Source organism: Haliotis cracherodii, unplaced genomic scaffold, assembly GCF_022045235.1.
Source record: "Haliotis cracherodii isolate W230 unplaced genomic scaffold, xgHalCrac1.p SCAF_8, whole genome shotgun sequence".
Classification (NCBI taxonomy): Eukaryota; Metazoa; Mollusca; class Gastropoda; order Lepetellida; family Haliotidae; genus Haliotis; species Haliotis cracherodii.
Genome location: NW_027266341.1, coordinates 11,961,859 through 11,979,667, shown reverse-complemented (window position 1 = coordinate 11,979,667; position 17,809 = coordinate 11,961,859).

Here is a 17,809-nt window from a genome sequence, read left to right as displayed (position 1 = left end):
TTCAGAGCAAATACATATTGAACCAGATTTGGAAAAATTATCTGACATTTTTTTAGAATCTAAACAGCCAATCAAATGGAGGTAACAATGATATTGATGATGATAATGAAGACCCAGAATGTGAGTTGAGGTGAAATGGGGTTTAACGTCGTGTTCAAGATTATAGCACTTACGTTTCGACGTGCATGCACGTGTGTGTGTCTGTGGTTTTGTGGCTGCTTGTTCTAGTCCGGACCAATGCCGATTTATAGTACTAGCCCACTGAGATACCATACCGCAGTTTAAAATGAATACCCCACTCAGACCAATACTAACACCAAGCCGACCAGACCTTCTTTTAGTTCTTTAACGTCAAGCGCCAGGCAGGGTAACAACAAGTACTAGTTTGAACGTCTTTAGGTATGACGCGGGCTGGGATCGAACCCTCGACCTTCCGCTCACCGGGCGGAATCTCTACCGAAAACCATGGAGGCGGTCACTTAGACCTCAGCCAGTATGAAACTGACATATTGAGCAATGATATTGCACTTGAGGACATACAGTTTGCCACAAAAGGTTTATAGGGCAACGAGGCATCGGTCCCAGTTTATATTAAAAATAAATATTTGATTGACACTTTTATCTTGTATGGGCCTACTTACACCGATGTTTCAACCCTTTTTCGCAAACTATTTACAAATATACTCAATCACAGAATGGATACATTTCTTGAAAGTAATAATGTACTATGCCGAGAACAAACAGGCTTAGGAAAACACAGAAAAGCGCATTTTTAGATTTCACTAAAGTTTCGGTCCTTTGGGGAAAAACAAAACGTTTAAAAGTGGGATTAACGGTAAATTCCTAACATTAATAAAGAATTTATATTCTCATATAAAACATGTGTAATGATAAACAATATACATGTGGTACAAGTCAAAATAGGGAATTGCATCGGACATAATTTTTGTCACTGAAGCATCAAAATTGAAAATGCCCTCTACATGTCTACTATAAACCTTTTGGAACGCTTCACTTGGGCCTTGAATGCTGTAACCTTGATCAAACAACTTCTGAGCAAGTGTTGTATGACGCTCTTTACAATCTTAACAGACATTAGTTGTGAAATGTAGACTCCAATGGCTGGGGCTACTGAACACATGCTCGACATGACGGGATAGTTACTATTGTAAAGTTGAAGTCATCCCGCTTGTCATACATTCCTGTGGAGTGTGTTTTGTCACTCTGAATCTTTATGCACAATTTTCATGTCTTGGTCCTTGGGGCCTTTGTTAGAAAACGTGGTGACCATAGATACAGTTACATATCTAACTTCAGATGTTCAGGACAATTTGTGAAACAAGAAATCAAATGCTTTGTAACTTTTACTGAGAAAACAATATGCGAAATGCTGAACTTCCTCAATGACATAACATCTCTGTAATATTTGGGGGTAAGACAGAAAAAGTAGGCATCCCCATTGGCACCAATTGGGCTTCCTTCCTCGCTGATCTGTTTCAAATCAAGGTAATCTGTTTCAAAACAAAACTTTAATTTAAGCTTCAGGTATATCGATAATATGATATCGTTCAATAACCATCTGTTTCGTATTTAGATCTGTCCAAAGTTGAAAATCAGATGTGTTAACAGAATTAAACATGATTCCTTTCTGGTTTTTGGCAAATCTAGTTTTTGAGAGTTTTTTAATTAGACTTGTCGCAAATACTTTCTGTGAATATCAAGAAAGTCCTTCCTTGATTGTAGTTAGGATTTTTGTATGACGTTTTATGGAGCTTTGGAATGCAGCACAAAAGAAGAATGGACATGTCTTCAGGCTTTAGAGTCAAGTACAAAATTTATAATACTGATACATGGTCTTTGGCAGATTTCTTACTCAGGTAACATACTGGTTTCACATGTGGCAATATTTTAAATGTCGATTTTACCAAGTTCTTTGATCAAACAATTAATGTAGTGTTGCTTACATATATTGGTTATTTTATTTTATAGCCTTGTCAGTGGGAACAATCTACAAACTTTACAGACATTCTTTGTGCACCTGGGTTGGTCTTACATCTGTGTAATGATTCACTCACACATCATTGTAAAGTCTGACACATTGGACTATAATAGCGTCGGAAATGCTAGAAAACTGCATTTCTGGCTTCTTGTAATAAATACGAGTCACAGGACTATAAAAAGAGCATATATCAAAATAACGCAAATTGCCCTAATCTAGCCTGCCCTAACTGACATTGTGATTACCCTTAAAATGTACTTTTACAGGTAAAATGATGATAAACTTAGAAAATATTCGTGTGTTGTCATGGTCGTTCCATTAATGTTTTTGAGACCAATCCTATACCTGTTTTGTTTTATTTATCATACCATCGACTTGATAGTATGAATTGAAAACCATATAGTTTGGGCAGTTCGGTTATTCACCCTGTCTCAATTAATCACTTACATAATAAATTAATTATCCCTCTATCTCTCTAAAGTGTAAAGAACGTGTTTACATTTCCCAACACTGACTCCCTATCGTGTACCGTAGCTATGGCTGTAATGTAATATGCGACATCGGAGCAATGTTGACAAAACAAAGGCAGCGTCATTTTAGAAGACGCATATCTAGAATTGTCTCAAAATGAGTTTTGTGTGTGGATTAGATGTTTTATGAAGACTACATTATTATCATTATAAGTCACGTGCGCATATTTCTATGTTTTCGTTCGAATTTGTCTCCTGTCTCCTTCAAACCACGGGTAGGTCGATCGGTAGTTGATCCTTTTTTAACAGGCAAAAAAGCAGATTTCTAGCATTTCCGACAGTACTTTAGCGCTTGGTGGCGGATAATTTTGCAATGATTCGCTCATACAGTCTGACTCAGAGAGCCAAAGTGTAGGTAACAGATATTTTCTTGGCGCTTGATTCACTATCTACTTGTCATTTCTTTCGTACATGTATGTTTTATTTGTGAAAAACTATTGTAAAAGCTTCAACGCAGTTTTATTTACTTGCGATATTCTTTATGCCTATGAACTATGAAGGGTGAGTGAGTTTCACGTGCCTTAACAATTTTTAATTATTTATGAAATTTGACCAGCGTTTCTGTACATGCATTTTTGGTATGCCTTCATAAATTAGGGTCGTGATAGCTGCTTACAATGTTATATACTTGCGGCGAATCTTCTGATTTGGCATTTACATATTTACTAGATGTGATTGGTGATCATTACCTTAACATGTCAATCACTTTGTAGAACACGTCCTGCAGACCCGGATTAGAATTGACCTTCAGCAGCCCATGCTTGTTGTAAGAGGCGACTAATAGAGTAGCGGCCGACTCTTAAAAAGAGGCATATCAGTAACTCCTACCCACAGTAAAACAAAGCACAACCAGATTTTTCTTCACAAAATGTCATTTGTGCATTAGAAAAATGCTGGTTGTGTTGATTTCTTTTGGTGGAAGACATGTTTTGTTGGTAAAATGCACATTTCTGTGTCAAAATGAAATAAATAAATTAAATGGCTCTAAACAAGTAAATTTGCATATTGAAATGCTCGTTTTATGAACAAAAACAGTGTGCTGAGTTAGGAAATCTACAACATAATAAACAAACAATAAGCAAAATTATATAAGCCTGCTGAGTTATTTGCCAAAATGTGTCAAAAACAGGAAACAAATCACTCATTTTTCATTTTCAAATATAACCTCCATATTGACAATCATGTCGCGTGACATCTAAAATCTGCCTGAATGCTTTAGGGAAATCCATAATTAATGTAGATATAATATAATGTATGAAAATTTAGTAAATGGGTTCACACCCTCATCCTGTTAAGAAAACAACAATTATATAATTACATGTTTAAATAATTACTATGACAACACTAACATTCTTGTACACCAAATAGGTTTAAATGACACATGAATCATCTAAGTATCTTACATATATGAGCTTCAAAACATAGATTTGTCTAAAAAGGTGGACGAAATGGCATCTAAGATGGCCGCCGAGATAGGAAAATGACAATATTTCGTCTTCACTTCGGAATGTATGAGAAATTTAAATGTCAAATTTAGGTTTCGACCATTAACTCCATCTATCGTGTCATTGTCATATGTAAGATAATTATCGCCTATGTTATGTACTACAATTGCTGGTCATATTGACTTACTTGTATGCAATTGCTTCAATATTGTCGGTAACTCATAAACAAATCCATTATTTTTCTCCAATATAGTAAGAAACAATTAGTCACTGCCACTGTCACTCAAGCCTTCGGGTTCATATCACATATGACCTGTCACTGCAGATGAGATGAGTGATTTATCTGCAGGCATATTGTCGTCTGAAACATCAACATATGTAGCTTGAAAGCATCCTCTATAGATGGAGCATTGTCGCTGCCTTGTCAGTGTTGGAGGCCTGGACATAGCCTTGGTCATCCAGGGTGTTCAAAAGTATAGCAGGAGGATGAATGCTCTAACAGAGTTTAGGGACACTTCTAGGGGGGGCCAGTTCACATTTCAACATATGTCAGCAATGTCGAGAAAAGCTGTCTTCTGTGAATATATAAATAAACATCACAACAAAAATATCTCGTTTCACAATGATCTTCTTAATCACAATTACCATCGTGAAACTGCCTTTCACGATTCACTTGCAAATAAATAACAGAGAATACACAGTCTCGATTATCTCAGCTCAGAGCAATTACGCTATTGAAGCTTGGGGGCCCAAGCAGTGTATCGTTAAGTGATACAAGAATGCTGGTTCAAATACTTTTTATAAGATCTTATCCTTATCTTTATCATTATCTCAGCTAATATTTAGTCATCTTATATGATCTATGTCTTCATATTAGGGGTGGGCACTGTCCGCCGACCCACCCATCCCGCTCGCTAACCCTCTAACCCTCTGAACAGTTTTGATACTTAGTGTATCTTGCTCTGCGATGCATACAAATACGACAACATCAACACCAAGCAAGAGCATCTGTAAGGCATCATAGAGTAGGAGGTACCATGCTCTGTGTGTAGAAACTAATTTTGAGATGGCACGCATGTTTGTGTAGTCCTTCCTCTCTCCGGGCGGACACTCTACCACTAGATATTTTTATGACTTGTAGGTTTTCATTGATGAACTTCAGATCTCGCCAATAAATCTCGGGCGCACTTTCCATCGGGAGATGACATGTTGTACAATTTTCGTTCAGTTACAAAAAAGGAAGGAAACATGAACCTCAACGGAAGACGGTGAATATTGCTTCCACTCTAAGCCAAGAACTGGAATGATCGTTAACTTTTAAACATAGTATATTTCAATGTTCGACAGTCGCTGTAGTATGTTTACCTCAAAACGAGACCATAAAGTCGTTTCCACCTCGGTGATTTTAACGACCCAGCAGCTGTGTAGAGTGTGCGTTCAAGCGATGTCCAGCGACGAACAAGCTGCTCTTTAATGAAAAAAAAACGTGTATACGCACACTGTATCAAGAAATATAATATATACAAAAGATGTGAACGAAAAATATTGCTTCTACGCCCAAGCGCGAATCAGTGACTCAAGGTTGAATAACGTGAGAGGCTTGTCGACGTTTAAATATGGCATAATAGATATAATCGGTGATTCGCCGAGAGGTCGTGGACCTGTGTGCAAATGTTTCAATCTAACATTGTTGTCGACACGCGTTTCCTTGTTGTTGCAATACAATTGTCGTGATTCCTTTCAAAGCCATATATCATTTTTTTTCTACTACTAGCGTAACAGTGGCTTGACTATCGCGGCAAAAGGACTTTCAAACGAGGTAATGTTTTGACTGATTGTCTGATCACAATAAGCAGTTCAAAGTGTGATGGGAGAGAAAGGGACGAACCCAATGACACTGTGTAAACTTATGGGTAGGGCGCGTATCTAGGCTAACAGTCAAGACATTGACACTTTATCGTAACAAGTAGGAGAATTTCAGCGTTATGGTCGTTGAGATAGGGGTCAGTGTTGCATGTGATGGTAAAGGAATATATATGTGTAATGAAATTGTGGATACATATTCCCGACATTCTATAATAAATCAGGTGCGTTAGAACATTGCAGAGACTCCAGACATTCTACAACATTCCATAAAAGATCAGACGTGGTATAACATTTCAGACCTTCCATATCCATTCTCAACATTCCTAGCATAACAGAGCAGACGTACCATACGATTCTAGACATTCAACAACATTCCAGACATGCCAATACCCATTCTCAACATTCCATAACAGAGCAGACGTACCATACGATTCCAGACATTCTACAACATTCCAGACATTCCATAACAGACCAGGCGTGCCATACCATTCCCCACATTACAGACATTCCTATTACCACAAAGGGAGGTTTTGGGCTTTGTTTAAAACTATACTATTTTCTATTCAATTACTCTCGTGAAAATGATTGATGGTTTTGGTTGAATCAGATTTTTCCATCCAAAAATGAAACGTACGTCCGTATTTTATAAGCAAAAACAATATATATATATAATTATATAAACTGACGACCAAAAGAAACTTTACCAACTGAAAATATAAATTTCAGATAAAGTATACATTTTTTTCGATGAAGTTTATCTAAAACACATAACCTAAATACAAACAATAGCGTATGCAGAAAATGTTAATCGTCTGTTACATGCTTGCGAGATAACACGCTAAAAAGTGAAAAACACGTGCACCACAGACAACTGCAAATGCACGTGTGGGTAAGGGTATAAAACGATTGCAACGGCAAGTCAGACATCAACAGTGATAAAAAAAACACAAAAGAAATGCCACGATTCACAGTCGAACAATGTGAACGAGCCTTGGGTATGGTACAGATGAGGGCCACCCACGCCCATATTGCACAAACCTTTGGTTGCACCCGTGTTGCCGTTACCAACTTGATGCAACGTTACAGACAGACAGGGCGGACCGCTGACAGGCCAAGAACAGGCAGACCAAGGGTGACCACGCCCATAGATGACCCGAACTTGCGTACCTTGCACCTCCGAAATCGCTTCCTTGCAGTGACGTCATTGGCGACAAATGCCTTAGGTCACAGGGTTAGTCGACATACAGTGGCAAGGAGGGTCAGGGCTCATGGAATCAGGGCTTTTAGACCATACAGAGGACAGCTATTGACAGCGCAACATCGTCGTCTGCGATTGAGATGGGCCCGTACTGTACGACGTGACTGGCAGAGGGTTGTCTTCACTGACGAAAGTCGATTCTGTATGTTTAGGGCTGATGGAAGACAACGTGTTTACCGCCGAAGGGGTGAACGAACGGCGGCGTGTTGCGTGCAGGAGGTCGTACCATATGGTGGAGGGAGTCTCATGGTGTGGGGAGGGATCTGTGGCCAGGAGAGGTCACCGCTGGTCATCGTTGACGGAAACTTGACAGCTCAGCGTTACATGGATAACATTCTTCGTCCAGTTGTCCTACCATTTCTCCAACAGCAGCCAAGTGATGTCATTTATCAGCCTTACAACGCTAGAGCCCATACAGCCAGAATTGTCACTAACTTCCTCCCAGCCAACAACGTCAACGTCCTGCCGTGACCTGCACGCTCACCCGACATGTCCCCCATAGAACACCTCTGGGACTTGATGGATCGTCGTGTTCGACAACGACAACACTCTCTAGCCAACCAGCAAGAACTGATCTTGGCCCTCCAAGAAAAATGACGTCAAATGGGTTAAATGTGTTTTTCGGTAAATTCACGGATGTTGAAAGCTGTCGTGCTAGAAATAAAATAGCGGTCAACATAGGTGATTGGAGTTTTTTTTAGAAAGGTTTTGTAAGGGAACTTACCAATGTGGTATACATGAATATGGCAGGCTTCAACGTTCCAGAAGTTCCTGGAAGGGACAATTTCTAGAAGGCTGACTAAATGGCAAGAGGGCGATAAAAGATATTTTGCGACATGAATTGTTTTTAATTTATCTGGAAAGCCGGTCATGGATGTTTACCACTTTGGTGAAACATACAACCGCGCGAGTTGTGCTGATATTAAAGGTGTGTCAAAAACCTTTCTATAATCATACGAAATCTCAGTCCTTTGTCCCAGTCTCTTTACGATATCATAAGCACATGTTTATGAATCTTTATTAAAAAGTGTCTCCTGAAAAGTAAGCATATCCCGCCCCACCAGAAGCACCCGTCACAAACATATGCAAAAGCAAGTCAAGTGTTCACCTGAAAAAACACAGACTACATGGTGCAATTCAAAATAGGGAATGGAATCGGTCTATTTTTGAACACCGACGTTTCTTGTTTGATAATGTCCACACATGCTCCCGGGCTGATTTTACGCTGTCATCAGAGACACAAACACTTGAAACATGTATAATATAGGAGTGTATTATCTACTTCCGTAGTTGTGAAAAGTGATATTTTCATTGCAGTGAACATAACACTTGATATTTCACTGCAGTGAACATAACAGTTTGGCGGAACTATTGTCAACCTAGATTTGCCCACCACCCCCTTAACTTGCCTCCCTTTATCGCAAGTGTCAAGCCGGCACACAAACTGTTGACGTCCTTTTAACGATAGTTCTACATAGGCAAGGCAAAATAATGACAGATGGTCATTTATGGAGTTAATATCACTTCTTGCCGTTTGTTATTCTCTCGAATATGTTTCCTTATATACTGTAAATTTCTCATTTAACTCGTCAACCGATACTGTTCCTTTCGTAAAGAGCCATTTTTGTCACTTTTACCAGAGTGCATTCTTTCGCTTCCAACAGCGGTCTCCTAGTTTTCAATAAATATTTTGTTAAAGGGGATTTTGTATATAATCATGATCATATCGAAGAGTAAATAACACTAAATAATTCTTAATACTTTTGTTTATGTTTTTTAAGACTTTGCAAACACGAAACTACTTTTTAAGTTGCAAATACAAGGGGCGGAGAACCGTCCTTGTGTGATAGGTAGGGAGAATTTACGTTTCAAGGCTTTACGTTTGTAATGAAATAATTTTATATTCCGGTAGACTACACAAAAAAGTATATAATCAATAGGGTATTCCATGTGTCTTGTGAAATATCATGTTTCACTCATATCTGTTCCTTCCGTCACGCGATATTTCACGAGACACGTGAAATATCCTTTATGTATTCAGATAACAACCCCCCTTTCTTCAAATAGATAGCGAACAAAAAGAACAAAATGAGGAGATAAAACTCTAGAATATCCTTTGTGTCACTTGCCTTCTCTCTTTCTCTCTCGGAAAAAAATAAAGACTCGGTTGGATAAGTTTTAACTTGTTTAAAAAGAGTCAGAATAGCTTGAAGTGAAATCGTCACTAAAATCAATAATCTGTGGCGTAGCGGAGTAGATATAAGACTGTATGTGAGGCAGAAGTCGCCTGGATCTAGGTTGCCCCAGATGCCTTAATCATACCACGATAGACAGTGTGGGTATTGGCAGCAGATCAGTCTGCCTTAGGCTCTTGAATATTGCTGTGCTGGTTCATCAATACCTGAACATTTAACGATGGACACCATGGCTATGATAGCGTACACGTGCTGGTCTTTTATACTTCTGTTTCTGAAATGTTGTACCTCAGCCTGCGGTGATGTGAACTTTATCAGAGATGACACAATGGCTGATTATACGAGTAATGAATCTTTATTAAATGCATTAACACATGTTAAGAAACATGAATGCGCAGCTGCGTGTTATGGTAGTACTGAATGTGTGTCCTTCTTCTACAACAAGGACGGCACCGGATGTCTTCTCCATTCCACCTTATTTAGAGCCACACACACTTCTCTCTCATCCTCAACTGGACATGTGTACTACAGACGTAAGTATTTCACTTTGTAAATCTTCTGCGCAAACAGTACAGTTAACATTTTGTGTTTTCAATGTACAGCTCGGTTATCTATAGATTCTACAGCGCTAGTAATGAAGCGCGCTTAAATATACAGATAACTACAAAAGCCTATTGGGGTCAAAATTGAAAGATGGAAAAGACACGAAAAGAAATTCGTTACAACGGAAAAAAGATTCGTTTTTACTGAAATAATTTCGTTATAAAGATTATTTTTTTCGTAACATCGAATCTTTTTTCGTATTCTGTAATAACGAAATTATTTCCGTAATATGGATTTTTTATCCGTTATAATGAATATATTTTTGTAATAATGAATTTTTTTCTTAATAACGATTTTTTTCCGCTATAACGAAATTATTTCCGTAATAACGAATGTTTATTCCGTTATAGCGAATCTTTTCGTGTCTTTTACATATTTCAATTTTGACCCCGATAGGCTTTCGTAGCTAACCGAGCTGTTCATTGAAAATACCGTTTATTTGTCTCCTTTGTACCATTGCATATTTTAACCTGAACTCTTTTTGGTATAAGCGAAGATTTTGAGTGAAGCGGCATTGGATGAGTTCAATGCTTTTGTGTTGTTGTTTTTTATCTGCATGAAGGAAGAAACAAGTACGGCTCTGTATATGCTCAAACATTGATTTTTAAATCATCATAGTTACTCGCATATTCGACAGGTATCTACATTGTGTAGCCAAGCTACTGCGCGAGGTTTAATTCAACACTGTAGGTCATTACTATGACGTCACACTGTTTGTTGTGACGTAACACGTGCCAAATATCAAGATCACTGTTGTTCTTAAATGTGGAAATTAATTTTCTTACACACTAGTGGGTGAGAAGCCTATTTAAGATAAATGGTATCTGACATGTGTGAGGTCGAATTCCAGGCTGTGATTGGCTTATCCATGGTGATGACCTTAGGTCAGTTAATGACGGACTACTTTCCTGATCGTAATTTAAGTCTAACTCACATACGACAGTACATGTGTTGAACGTTATGGTTTTAGGGTCTTACCCCCCTGGATGCCGCTGGGACATCATACAAACCCTCATTTAAAAATAAATCGCTCACACAAGGGCCAAATACACATCGTAGTCTTGAATTACGAAAATACGCAAACACGAAGGCCGAAGTGTACTTCCGCCATTTTCATAGTGTTTACAAAATCAAGTTTCACGGATGCCGGTTATGAGAGGCCTATTAGATCACATATATTTCATACTCAACTGCGATACATCCCTGAATTCCTCTTACATTTTAGAAACAAATGACAAATGGTCTTTGTCATGAATACAAATTATCTAGATGAAATTAAGCGAGATAGATTTGGTGTGGAAACGAACGATGTGCCAGGAACACTGAACTTGTCTGACGTTTTCTCCTACTTTGAGAGATCTCATTTGTCTAATTGCTGCATACATTGGCTCACGTGTTTGAGAATATTCACGAGAAGAGTATCGTAGCACGAATTCTGGAATTAAAAATATATACATTACAATGATCAGGTAAATTCAACAGAAATCTAAAGGTTTCCGTCCTTTTGTCACGCCATGGCATGACGCAAAATCACGGAAAACGACGACGGCTGGTATCTGCATTACTGACTAATTGGCGCGGTTACATTGGAAAACATAATACAAATAACAGTACGCAGATTGTCAGATTGTTTCTGATTACTTAAGTGACACATGTATGTATATACGATTCTTCAATCAACGAAACTCCTTCTATGAAAATTCCGATTACTGTTGTTTCTGAAAAAAGAGTGCCAAGTCTGTGATTGGCTACTCCATGGTGATGACCTAAGGTCAAATTATGACGGACTACTTTCCTGATTGTACTTCAATGACATAAAGTCACTCGTACTTCGGTCGAATTCACCTGCTTCTGTGTCGAAACTCGAGGGCCAGTTCACTCCTTTAAATAAGCTTTCATGCAGCCTTGGTGTACGCTCTGCTTTTGTTTTGTTTTTGTTTTCATTTTTTAAATTTTTAATTTAATAGTAATAAAAAAAACGTTAAATATATAGGAGTTGAGTGAAAAGTGGATAGGTAGAGAGGAAGCGGACGCGGGCGGGGTTGGTAATGAATACTTGATTAGTGTAATTTACTACATTTCCATTTACTTTTGAATTTCGCGCTGTTTTCTCAACAAATGTATTTTTCATGATTAAAATAGAACTCTGTTGTATTTGTAAGATTCGTCATATGTAAGTCAGTTTCATACACAGTTTATTATTGAAATATATATCTATCGTTTGATAATAAGAAAGAGATGAGTTACCAAATTAGTCTTTGGAATCTCCAAGCATTAAGGATCTAATGTCTATGACCAAATGTGTTCCTGTTATATTTTTAACCAAATTTCAAACTGTAAGATCGTCTTATGTTTTAACACATAAAAGAATAGGTCTTCAGGAGATTCACCCTCTCTGTTGCAAAAAGTACAAAGAGCCTCATTTTTTCCTGTCTTATAAAGAAAGGAGTTTGTTGCTAATATTCGATGGACTAATTTATATTGAAAGTTATTTTTGTTACTTTCAATCGTGTTATCATTTATCAATGAAAAACATTTGTTTAAATAGTCTCCCAGTATAAGTGTCGAAACTTTATGGTTTTAGAGTGCTAATAAATGTTCTTTGGTCGTGTCTAGTTTGCCTTATCATCATTGCTTTGATAATTCACAGATATGATGGAGGGTCACACTAGGTGTTGGTAGTAAGCAGTAGGCCGTGTATGTGTATCGATTCGATGCTAAAATGGTGCGATTTTAGGGTGTGTAAGAAGCAGATTACTGCACTTGTATCTGTTAGATATCATATATATATATATATATATATATATATATATATATATATATATATATATATATATATCTTTCAATTCTTTGTTTGATACAACTCGTTGTAAGATAAATGGTATCTGAGAGACACACGTGTTGAAATCTCTATCTCTCAGTCGATCTGTATGTGTTTTCTTCTGATCATTTATTGCCAAGGATATCTTAAATATGTCAGGAACTGAAACCTTGAAGTTTGTAATCTATAATTATAAATGTTTAAACGTATCCTATCTCACATTGTGCATTTATTCCTTCTTCTTTCGATCCTTCTGTGGAAACGTCCTAAAACAAAGCTTCCAGCTTCTAAAATCATTTCGCCCGAACACCCCTCGCATCACCACAGACCACTTGCTTGCACATGCTTGCCATAAGAGGCAACAAACTGGATCGGGTGGTCAGGCTTTCCTGTTTGAGTCTGGGATCATCCAGAATCAAAGGGGAACCACACTAATGATCCAAACGAAGACAGCAGTATTGCTCTCAGCGCACTGCCACACATAGCCGAAATATGACCATTTTGTGATTGTCCAAGCCCTGTCATACACCGAAAGTGCACGTGAATATCGTAGCAACCCTGTTAAGTGAATGTTTAACCGGGGCCATATAAAATTTCGCGACACTTATAGCTGGTAGTAAAATGTCCAGTTTAGAACTAAAGTCACAGGATGTGGACAACTCAGATTTCGACATAAATGTTTCATTAAAGTGTGATATACCCGCGTCCAGTGAAGCTATTTTCCTACATAAATAGCATCCATGTTGGTTTCCTGCTTCACTGAACCGCGCCTTAAAATGTTCAATACATAATTTGACTGTTTTGGGGGTTGTGCCGAATCTAGACCCAGTCATACTGTGTTGTTGTCATTTCTATTGAGAATGAATCAGTAATGATATGAACATAAACTCTTCATTTTTGTATGCTGAATATATGAAAGGATTGTCACGGATTATGTGGAAATGAATAATTATCTTGCAGTCACTTTATGTACTTCAAATACAACCATGTACTCCCCGAAAGTTCCCAGGTGGCATATCCATTTCTGTGAATCGTGTCGATTTATAAAGGTTAAGAACATTCGTCATTCACTTCAAGTCCTCTTGAGTTCTCTTAACTTAAGGAGTACTCTTTGTGCTAAAAGTTTTCATGAATATGACTTGAGAAAATTATCAGATATAATAATACCTTTTGGTATTTCTCAGAATTTTCACAGACTTAAGACCTCACAAGCACTTTAAGAATGTTTGACCGCCGTATAGATCTGGGGTTCGATCCCCGGGTGTGTCCTACCTAACGACGTTAAAATATGGTACTTGCCTGGCGCTCGGCATTGAGGGACTGGTCACTTTGGAGTCAGTGTCCGAGTGGGGTATTCATGTTCAACTGCACACCCCAGAGAGCTAGCAGTATACAATTGACATTAGTCCGGACTAGCACACACACACACACACACACACACACACATATGTGTATGTACGTCGCTGTATAAGTGCAATTATCTTGAACGCGACGTTAACCCAATTTCACCTCACCAGGAAGAATGTATAAGCATACGGCCCCAGGTCTTTAACGTTTACCACTACATTTTTATCACAAACCTACGAATTGTCACCCATTGCTCCTGTTTACCTCCGTCAACTATGGTTGGGCAAAGTGGAAACAAATCGAATGGTGGTTTAATACGCGCGATTGTTTTGCCCAGGGAAAAAGATTTCTCATTCTATTATTGACGAACATTAAAACTGAACAAACAACTAATTGATTCCTGAAAATATTTTTTTAAATAATCATGACGCATACTTATTAACTCTTGTCTGCTACACAAGTTATATGTCTTGAAAAAGCTAGAGAACTGTGGTGTTTTAATTAGAGTAAGAAGATAATGGAGAAACGGTTGATTAATAGCCTTTCGTAAGTTACTTAGCTACCAAACGTACGACCGATCGGTCGGTTACACAACGTTGCATTGTTAAAGATGCCGTGTTGTTTTACAGCCAACATATTTTAACAAGCAAGTCATCCAGTACATTGCTCTTGTATGTTATAATTATTGTTTCTTTCGGTAAATAGGCCATAGGTCCATGTACTTTTATATATAAACATTACATACTTCAGAGAGGCATTACTTATGGTTACAAGTAAAAAAGTCGAATAGTCAAACATTCCTTGACATATATATTTTTTTAAATTCATAAGAATATGACGAGAATTGCTGCCTACTAAATTCTTATAGTAGTAGAATTTTGGATTTTCATAGAAGTGAACTGGCATATACCTAGTTCCTATGGTAGTATTGATTGGGCAAAAAAAGTATCACATAATAACATTTTCACCTCCTTTTCCTTCGACCAATAGTGTTTTTGAATAGGCAGCTCCTTTCATCTCATACTCCATCTCTTGTATTCATAACATTGTTTAAACTTATCCAAACAAATCTGGATATTACACACACACAATCGTTTCATGAATACTTCCAAGAAGAAATTTAGACCACTAATGCTCTGGGATAGCCACACTCACCAAAACCGAAGCTGAATATATATATATATTTATATATATATATATATATATATATATATATATATATATATATATATATATATATTTATATTCTATATACAGCTGGCTTCTGCTACATTCTGCTAAAATAGCACTACTAGAAAATTATTTACTTACTTCCAACTTATATATACAGAAATTAGCATAAAACTGTTCTGATGCTGGGCATAGCTGAAAACCACACACATCTGTCCCACACAGGACAGCAGGCTATATTTTAGTGTCAAATACTGACAGGCATTTGGAGAATTTGAATTGCAATTCTATATATGAAATAAAGCTTTATTACGCCGCTTTTAACAGTATTCCAGTCATATCACGGCGTGTCGGGTTAATGTGGGAGGAAATCACGGAGTGATGCAGGTCTCAGACTTTTTACCCATTTTGTGAAACCCACGGGCACGGGTATGGTGCTGACAAACCTAGAAACATCTAGTGTGTCGCAACTCTGCACGGCGAATTGTGTTTCATAATTGGAATAACGTGTGGCCATGGCTGACGTTAAAAGACGACAAAGGGGTACGTGTATACACATGCACTGACGTACACAACACCACTATGTTTTGAACTAAGATATTGGATCTCGCTTGTTGATAAATTTCCTATGGAATATGGCATAGAAGATAGTATAGATGGACTTGCGATACCCTATCAGTAGACAATAATATAAAACCAACTCAATCACCATCGAATCAGAGACCAAAACAATCATAGTAAGCAATCATATACTACCAAGTTATAAATAAATGGTCATTGGACTGGTCACCGATATATTAACGGTAGAAATTGGGAACTGCAAGATGATAATGCTAAACCAATTCGTGCCCAGGTCGTCACCCTTTATCTCCGATGAGATGGCATGCGGACTTGGACTGGCCCGCTAAGTCCCCTTGCGTTTCCCTCAATAGAGCATCTGTGGGATGTTGGTTGGTTTGTTGTTTAACGCCGCACTCAGCAATATTCCAGCTATATGACGGCTGTGTAAATAATCGGGTCTGGACCAGACAATCCAGTGATTAATATCATGAGCATCGATCCACGCAATTGGGATGTGGAATGTTCTCGGGTGGAGAGTGAACGCCATAGACCCAGTATCCACCAACTTCACCCAGCGTGGGGCAGCGCTTCAGGCGTGATGGCGGGCAATACCAAGGGAAACCATACACAAGTTAATCAACAGTATATGCCATCAAGGTGTCGTGCATGTATTGCCCAACATGGTGGACACACCAGATAATGACCTACACGCCCGAAATTAATTTTACAGACATCTATCGTCATTACACCTTTTCTTTATAAGTTCCCTTATTTCTTCCCTTTCGTGCTTTCACATCAGCACCATCAGTTAGTTATGATGCAGTGACAAAAAGCTATTTTGAAGACTTAGGAGTTGGTCCCTGAGGAATATAGGGGCAAACATTTAGACAGTAACTGGTGGTGATGGTTATGTGAAGGTTGCGAGGGAAAATGGAAAATGAGACTGTGTTTGATAGGTGGTGTTTGTCGAAGGATGTTTTTCCGAGTTTTGGTAAGTTGTGGAAGCATATTTTGTTTACAATGTCATGTAAGTAATCAGAAAGAATCGGCGTATTACTCGTTGGCCATTGAAAACAAGAGACTGGAGGGGAAGACTTATATATACCTTCGCCGTTGTGTGAGATTTGGGGGTCAGTCGTGGCTTCTTGCCAATTTTCAAATTGAAACTGTTGTTAAATTGGATTATGTCAATTGAACTACCACACATTCATGCAACAGTTTGTTTAAAGTAATCTACGGCTGGGAACTTTTGTGTTAAAATAAAATGGTTCAACGAAGACTGGGATAAGAAATGAATTTGCAACCGCATGCCCCATACTATGTTTGAAATGTTGTAAATTTGTGTCGTGACAAGAAAGTCGAATGATTCTCTAAGATAACATGCCAAAGATACCAATAAGCAATTGTGTATTATGCGGTTTTTACGAGTGGCTTAACAGTTATTTCTTTTATTATATAACAGTTATTTTTGTTATTTTATCGCTACCTGAATAAATCAACTGAAAGGCATGCATTTCGTTTTCCCCTCAGTTTACTTTAATTATCACTGTTGATAGTGTTATCTATCTATTGACATAGAAGACCATTATTCACTTTCTTCTTTCTCCGTTCTTGCAGCGCTATGCCCGACTAAAGTCAGCCCTCTTCCGAACAGCAGCACACATTCATCCTCAACCGTGAACGGCTCCAAGGCTGTGAATGTGGTCTGCAAAGACGGATACAAGCTTTACCCACCTGGACCAGTGCAGTGTGATGCTGATGGTTTCTGGTCAGCGGGAACAACAACATGTAGACAAACACACAGGATAAATCCGGTAAATTCTTTATTTAAAACATATTAACAATATACAGTTTGCATCGTGTCAAACCTTCCAAGTTGTGTAATTTGAACTTCAGTGAACACTCGTCCTAAGGTCAATTGAAATATACACTTGAAAAAAAGAACTAATCCTTCCTTATTGTCATGTATGCTTTTAAAATATATACAAATGACAGTGAGCTAATGTGGATAAAT